This window comes from Ovis canadensis, chromosome 14 (assembly GCF_042477335.2).
Source record: "Ovis canadensis isolate MfBH-ARS-UI-01 breed Bighorn chromosome 14, ARS-UI_OviCan_v2, whole genome shotgun sequence".
Lineage (NCBI taxonomy): Eukaryota > Metazoa > Chordata > Mammalia > Artiodactyla > Bovidae > Ovis > Ovis canadensis.
The window spans coordinates 71,819,659-71,827,743 of record NC_091258.1 but is presented as its reverse complement, the minus strand read 5'-3'; the positions used below and the strand labels follow the sequence as shown (position 1 = coordinate 71,827,743).

The 8,085-nt window shown below is 43.3% G+C and overlaps 1 pseudogene; it reads left to right on the top strand.

The window, feature by feature from the left end:
• The first annotated feature begins 771 nt into the window (after window positions 1-771).
• LOC138419605 (zinc finger protein 350-like) lies at window positions 772-1,737 on the top strand (annotated as a pseudogene).
• The last annotated feature ends 6,348 nt before the right edge of the window (window positions 1,738-8,085 follow it).

Here is an 8,085-nt window from a genome sequence, read left to right as displayed (position 1 = left end):
GCACTCCTGGACAGTCCCAGATTATCCACTAAACAAAAGGCCTATCAACCCAATACACCCGCTTCCTCGACCCTCACAGACTGTTGCCACTGACCCTACCAAAACAACATGCAACGCCACGGAAGTCTCTCCTCTTACCAGGTCTTCTCACTGACGCGGCTGAAACAATAGGCTTCAAAAGTCTACCTTCCGAATCAGGTCGCCTGGCAGCGCCGCAGCGCCTCAGCAGCGAACACTCGGCAGAGAACACTCCAAAACTCCAAACCACCGGAGAGCCAGGAACAGCCACCCGTCACGTGATGAACGGCCAGGAAACCAGATTCTGCAATATGGTGGTCAGCACCTGTGGAGAATCTCTTTCCCAAGTTGTGCTCTCTTTTGAAGCTGTGATCTCTTCAGCCGGACACCTGAGCTCTGAAGCCTCCATTTCCCCAAGTGCCATCAATAGTGTGGCACACGTACGGACTCTGACCATGCAGCCTAGGCTTCTTCTCTGTCAATTAAGTGGGACCAAGACCTAAAATGCCTGTGTCCACCGAGTCTGTCACAGGAGGCTGTAGCCATGTTGAAGGAAGTGGTTGTGTCCATCTGGCTGAGGTCTTTTATACTTAGCAGAGAAGAGTCTGGTCAATAGGCAGACCTTGAGAAAGTTTTTGGCTAGAGAAGGCTCTAGAATTTGACATTCATTTGTTGCCAACATTCAACATTCCAATTTGTTGGCAAATGTCTAATGTCTAATGTATGTCAACATTAGGTTGTTGTCTAGAATGTATGGAATGTGGTCAAACCATCAAAAAGTCTCAACTAACTGTACACCAGAGAATACATACAGGAGAGAAGCCATTATAAATGCCTTAAATGTGGTAAAGCCTTCTGCAGGAAGGCAGAGCTTAATATACACATGCAAGTTGAACGAGAAGTAAAACCCCATGCGTGCAGTGAGTGTGGGAAAACCATCTCCAGGAAGTCTCAGCTCCTTGTACATCAGAAAACTCACACGAGAGAGAAACCCTATATGTGCAGTGAATATGGGAAAGGCTTCATCCAGAAGGGTAACTTCCTTATACATCAGCGAACTCATACTGGAGAGAAGCCCTATAGATGCAAAGAGTGTGGTAAAGCCTTCAATCACAAGCCATGACTCGTTGCACATCAAGCATTTCACACTGGAAATCCTCCCTATGAATGCAGTGAGTGTGGAAAAAGCCTATTTTCAGAAGTCTCATTAGACATCAAAGAGGTCACACAGAGGAGAAGTCCCACAAATGCAATGTGTGTGGGAAAATCTACTCCACGAAGTCCATACTTAGCAGACACCAGAGAGTCCATATGGGAGACAAACCCCATGGGTGCAGCAGCTGTGGGAAAGCCTTCTGCCACAAATCCTCCCTCACTAAACATAAGAGAACTCATACAATAGAGAAAGGTGTCGATTCAGTCAAGGTGGAAAAGGATTCTTTAGAGAGCCATGACTCATGTACCACAGAACCCAAACAGGAGAAAACCTCTCTTGAGGCACTGACAGTGCAGGGGCCTGCTATGGCAGTGCAGGCGTCACTAAACATCCATGGGCTCCTTGCCCAGGGGAATGTGGTTCTTGTGGGAGAGCCTGTGGCCGGACGTGTCCCTTCAGGAGATGGCAGAGAGTTTTCACAGGAGAGGAACCTCATGAATGTTGTTAATGTGGTACTGCCTTCAGTCACCAATTATGTCTTTTATGTCACAGGAAACATGTAAGGAGGAGTGCATTCAATATGGACAAGTCTTTGGAGCAAATTTTAGCTTTTTATGTAGTTGAAAACTGTCACTGAGAGAATGCTAATGAATGTAGCGATAGTGGAAAGGTCAATCAGTCAGTCAGTGTTAGTCGCTCAGTTGTGGCTGACTCTTCGTGACCCCGTGGACTGCAGCCCGCCAGGCTCCTCTGTCCATGGAATTCTCCAGGCAGGATTACTGCAGTGGGTTGCCAATCCCTTCTCCAGAGGACTTTCCCAACCCAGGGATCAAACCTGGGTCTCTCCCATTGCTGGCAGATTCTTTACCATCTGAGCCACTAGGACAGCCCAGTACAAAGATATGTCTCATTAAACATCAGCAGCTCTTAGTAGGTTGAACTGTAGCAAGCTTCACTTTAAAAGCATCATAAATTCACATCAGAAAGAAATTTGGGGAAGGCAAATATGTCCAGTCCATAAGACCACCCTCATGTTTGATTATTCTCTGAAAGCACTGACTTAAAAACTAAAAAACCCCGCCAAAACCTCAAAAACTCAAAAAGAAAAAAAAGAAAAAGAAAAACTCAAAAGCTGATATACTTATGATTACAAGTTATGACAGTGAAAAGTTACAGATTAGCAAGACTAAAAGGTGCTTAAGGCAGACTTTAGGAGAAACCAGGTACATCCATTGTGCTCCCAGTGGAGTTGTATGGACTCCGAGTAATTCTGCCAGCAATGATGTGACAACTCATGTGCATATTGCCAACCAGAGAAACTCACCTGAGCCTTTGTACCCAGGGACTTGAGGGGTCAGTAAGGGTGCTCCTTATGCCAGCATGGAGAAACCACATGACTGACTTTAGCTTTTCAAGCTCTAGCCTTCTTGAAGTCAAACCAATACAGCATGGCCAAGAGACCCCCAGGCAAACAATAGCAAGTGTTCACCAAAAATCATTGCTGGCATAAACTGTATGACATGGTTCAAATCCCAGGTATACAAAGATGCTCTTGGCAGGCAGGCTGTTCCAAGGGCTTAGAGGTTCCCTCTCAGGTGCGGATCAAAAGCCAGGCCTTTATTTGGAATGTGCAGGATCTGAACACCCCCAACCTGCCATGTCACCTTCTAATTTGCACACTAGTGAAAACAATAAGGTTTTTAATAACATTGTTCCTCATCATGTGTCAGAAATAAATGTCTATGGATACATGGAATGTGTAGAACCTTTAGCAGAAAGGCAGCCAATCTCATAAAGGAGATAAGCTTGTGATTGCAGTGGAAATTTGGAAACTTGTTGACGTAAAACTACCCTCATTTTCCATCATATTAACACCCTTAATGTGTGTGTGTGTGTGTGTGTGTGTTTTCATTGTTTGGCTGCACCCCCTATGGCATGTGGAACTTCCCTGACCAGGGATCAAACCCATGCCCTTGCAGTGGAAGCATGGAGTCTTAACCTCTGGACTGCCAAGGAAGTCCTTAATGTGTAGTTTGATAGAGAAGGACTCTTCTTCATTGCTAGGGGATGACTCCATAACTCACCTGATGATGGTTCATAGGCAGCTTCATAATAAGTTCTGCCAATGTGGGGACACTAAAAAGAACAGATAGGCAGAATGAAGATGGAGATGGGCCTTGCTTTTTCCTGTTTGTCTCCCTGCTGCAGAGAAAACAGTTGGTGTTTTCAGTTTTTGTCCAGTCTCAGAATCATCTTCATCCCATGTCCTCACGCATTCTAGCAGCAGCCAGCCATATATTCTCCTCAGAGAGTGGAAGAAGAGTTCCAGGGTGGAGAGGGGGAAGTGAGAGGAGAGCAGTCGGGGGAGAAACTGGGGGAGGGGGGGAAGGGGGATAGTAATTGTTCATCCTCCAGGGTCCTGACTCAGCACAAAGTTTCAAGTGAATAACTGGCAAGCAGTGACCTCTAGCTAAATCCCTCCTATGTAACAAACAAGGTGACATTTCTGAGATTTTCTTAGTCAGGGCCCTCCTCCCATGAGACTGGGTGTTCTCAATGGTACTGGTGTTGTTGAGGAACACCAGGGAGACAGATTTTTAATGTAGGAAAATCCGTATTTTGACACAACCATTCTGAGGTGGGTATCTTAGTACAGGCATAAAGAACTCAACTGGAAAGAGGAATTTGGAGAAGATTTTGGTTAGAGGACAAATATGGGGTTATCTGTACTGGCATAGCTCAGAGATATTCCAGGTTCAGTTCCAGACCTCCACAATACAAGTATTGCATGAAGTTAGTGACATGAATTTGTTTCCCAGAGCGTATAAAAGTTATGTTTACACAAGACTGTAGTCTGTTAAGTGTGCAGTAGCATTATGTCTAAAACATAGTACATATCTTAATTTCAAAATACTTTCTCATTAAAAATTGCTAATCATCATCTGAGCCTTCTGTGACTTGTAGAAGTAACATCAAAGATCATGGATTACAAATCAGCATAACAAACATAATAATAATGAAAAAGTTTGAAATATTGAGGGAATTATCAAAATATGCGAAAGACACAAAGTGAGCAAATGCTGTTGGAAAAAATGGTGCCAACAGATTTGCTCTACACAGAGCTGCCACAAACCTTCAATTCAATTTGGTTTTTTTGGCTCCACCACACAACTTGCAAGGGATCTTAGTTCCCTGACCAGGGATCTAGTCCGGTCCATGCCCACTGCAGTGGAAGCATGGAGTCCTAATCACATGACTGCCAATGAATTCCCTCTTTGGGTAATATTTCTACACAAACACAGCTCATTTTATTGTGCTTTGCTTTATTGTACTTTGCAACATTCATTTGACATTACTTTGCCAACAAATGAATGTCTAATGTCTTAGTTATAGTCACCAACCAGAGTTTGTTGACCCATACGTATGACTTGAATTTTTATAAATGATAGATTCTTAGTCTCCCCTTAGGCCTCAGACAGATTTATTTCATCTAGGATCTTGATTTGTTTTGCTTAGATTTTTGCTTTTTTCCTTTCTATGGATTCTCAAGTTTTTGCTACTCCAAGAGGAAAGCTACTTCCAAGGTGTAGCTGCATAATCTGTTAATATAAATGGGATCATTGAACAGTGTTTAGATTTCATGCCCAAAGATTTTGCTAAACAGTATGTTATTTTTTTGTGAATAGGGTATCAAAGTCCCAAAGCAATTGAAATCTTCAAGTTGAAGGAAGGAGACAAACCATGGATAGAAAGGGGAAATATCTATGATCCAAGTAAGTGAATGAGAAACATCCAGGTAGAAAAGAAGTAAATTCTTATATCTGTGAAGGCCTCACACCTTTAAAATCGTGTTATGGTGACTCATCTTCTAGTTTCTAAACTTTGACAGTATCTCAACAGAGCCTCTGAGGATTCCTCTCCTATGTTAGTATTCATGACTTAATCATTTAGAGGAAAATATTCATGTTTTCACCTCTGGATTTCATACTGATTTATTTCATCTAGAGTCTTGATTTGCTTGGCTTAGACTTTTAAAATTTCTATGGATTCTCAAGTTTTTCCTTCTTCATTGACTGCCATGGTACCACTGCTTATTCCTTCCTCTTACCTTGCTTTGAAAATTCAGTCCATTATTGAAACCCATTCAAGTTTTCTGAGAACTGGAGATACAAAAATATTACAGAGTTTCTGTCTGAGGAATTCATAGTACCTTTTGGAGGGCAGTCAAGTCAGCATGATGGTCTAGAAAGATAATGATCTTCAGTCATCTCTTGTATTGACATGTTGTCTTTTTCTCTATTGGATGCCTTTTGTACTTTCTATTGTTAGTACCACAATGTAGTTGCAATTTTATATTTAATGTATGATTGTTTTTGAGACTGGCGTGGAAGGTGTCCCTGACTGCTATCTGAAGAAGTAACAACTAAGATGACTCATGAGAGAACAGCCATAGTAACTAATATTCTCTCATTGCTTCCTGTGTGCCAAGGACTTCAGTGGAGGGAAAGTATTCACAAATTCTTGGTAGCCTATGAGACCACAAGGTCTTGGAAGTAAGCAGAGTAGTGGAAGAATTAAGTGGGAGGCAGGGAGTAATGAAGATGATAATGGAGAATCTGTTCAGTGTGTGCCTCTAGATAGCCTTAAAAGCATTCTCTTGAGATCTTGCTTTAGTCTGTTATCAGTAAACTAATTAAGGGTTTTGTGGAGGGTATAATAACAAAGATGGTTGCAGTATGGGAAAAGAGGTGGTTGGAGAAGCATTCACTTCTGAGGCTGGTGTGGTGGGCAAATTCAGTAATAATTCATATGAACGGAGTAAAGCAATGAGGGTGAGCACAGGGAGTGATTCTGGGGTTATTTTTGAGATGGTATTAACAGGAATCAGTGGCCAGTGTGATGGTGACACAGGTTATATTTTGGGTTGATCCTCTGACCTTCACATCAACCTACAATCCAGGTAACACATCTCCATTCTTGATTTACTGTGTAGTAGTAACTGCTAGATGAGAAACAAAACAAGGGAAAATTCAATCTGGAAGGGAGAGGGCTTACATTTTACAGTTGTGCACTTTGAGGAGCTTCCAGACTGGAGCAGGCAGTATGTATGCTGTGATGCTATGTTAATCTTTGAGTTTAGTGAAGATTCCATCTCCAAGTCCATACCCCAAATATAATCAAACTTTTAAGTTTTTCTTAATCCCTTCAAATTTTTGAAATGCTTAGTCATGTTTGCCGTAGGATCATATTATGATGAATGCTGTTCTGGAGGTCAATATTTCATCCTTTCAATAAGTCACTTAAAAAATACAGGTAATTCCATAATTGGCTTTTTTATTTATATTATTTTCAGTTTGGCCACACCACATGGTATATGGGATTGTAGTTCCTGGTTCAGGGATCAACCCGCAGGGCTGTACTGGAAGCATAGTCATCACCACTGGACCACAGAGGAAGTCCCTATAACTGGCTTTTTAAAGGTTACTGTAGACTGTTCTGTTGAAGAGATCGTTTAATTTACCAAACTATTCACCTGCTGATTGTACACTCAGGTTATTCCTAGTTTAAAAAAAAAAAAAAATTACCAAACAAAAATTCCTAGCATTGGAAATTCTGCATCAATGAGAGTGAAAATTTTAAATTGTATAGATAATTTCTAAATTGCCCTCTAGAAAGGATGTACAGATAATATCCTCTACTACCCCTCTGTGTAAAATAATGGCTAATATTTAAGTGTTTTATTGGGAATGATGCCAAACACTGAAATACTTTATATCACCATGTAATTATTCGGAATTGCCCTTTGTTTTCTAAGGAAATATTTGCATTTCTTTTAAGCCTCGCCCCTCTCGGTTCGCAGTTGCAAACAGCCACATTCCCAGCCCCCGGTATATGTGTTTACAGTGCTGGGCTCTTCAGCATCGGCGGCTCCGCCCCTTCAACAGGTCTCAAACCGACCTTACTCATTCTCCATCCCCGCTCCACCTCCTTTCCAGATTTCACCCTGTCTTTGACAGCCGCGTTTATAACGTGTCTTCACTCCTACAAACTTCATTGACATTCCAAAGGCGGCTCCTAACGCTAGCTCCTCGTGTCTTTCCGCCGTACGGAACTGCACTTCCTGCAAGATGGCCGCCCCCATAGTGCTTCTGCGTGGTGCTGGCGGGCGCTGCCATGTCTCCGTATGCCCCAGAAAGCAAAATAGAATCCAGCCCGCGCCGCCACGGTCTTGGATAGGGTCCAGCCTCTCAAAACTTGTTCAGCATGGTGCGTTTGACCGACAACAAGGAGGGAAAGGGAAAGAAGTGTCCCACACTGATTTCAGTTCCCGCTCTAAGCCCTAGCCTCTGCGATGACCCTTTCCTCTCGCATCGCTGCAGTGGGCGTGGTCTCGTTACGTCATAGAGCTGGGCGGCAGGCCAGAACTCCAAGACCTCAAAAGGCGCCGGATCAGAAGCGTCCCTAGCGACAGCCAGAGAGGGGGACTTGCGCTCGACAAGATGGTAATGGGAATCATTTTGGAAGTGAATTCAGCCTCTGGTAGCTGCCCGGAGCCTTGAGAATCTCAGTGTCAGGTGGGTAGTGTTTGGGACGTCGATCCGGAGTGGGGCCCTGCGAGGCCAATGGGAGGCCTTCAGGCGGTTTTTTTGGGTTCAGTCACTGGTGAGGCTTGGCTTTAGTCATAAGCCCTTTGGCAGTCAGTGCTATTAAATCTCTGAAGAGAGAAGCGATCGAGGCGCTGACTGAGGGTTTGTGTCTGTGTTTTGAAACCCAGCCTTCCTAAAATCCCTTGCTGACTTTATAATTGACCTCTCCAACCAAAACTTTTCCGTGTCCCACCCTTTTCCCCTCAGGATTGAGGACTATCAAAGGAAAGGGGGATTGAAAGTGAGCTGGATCCTGAAGGGCCC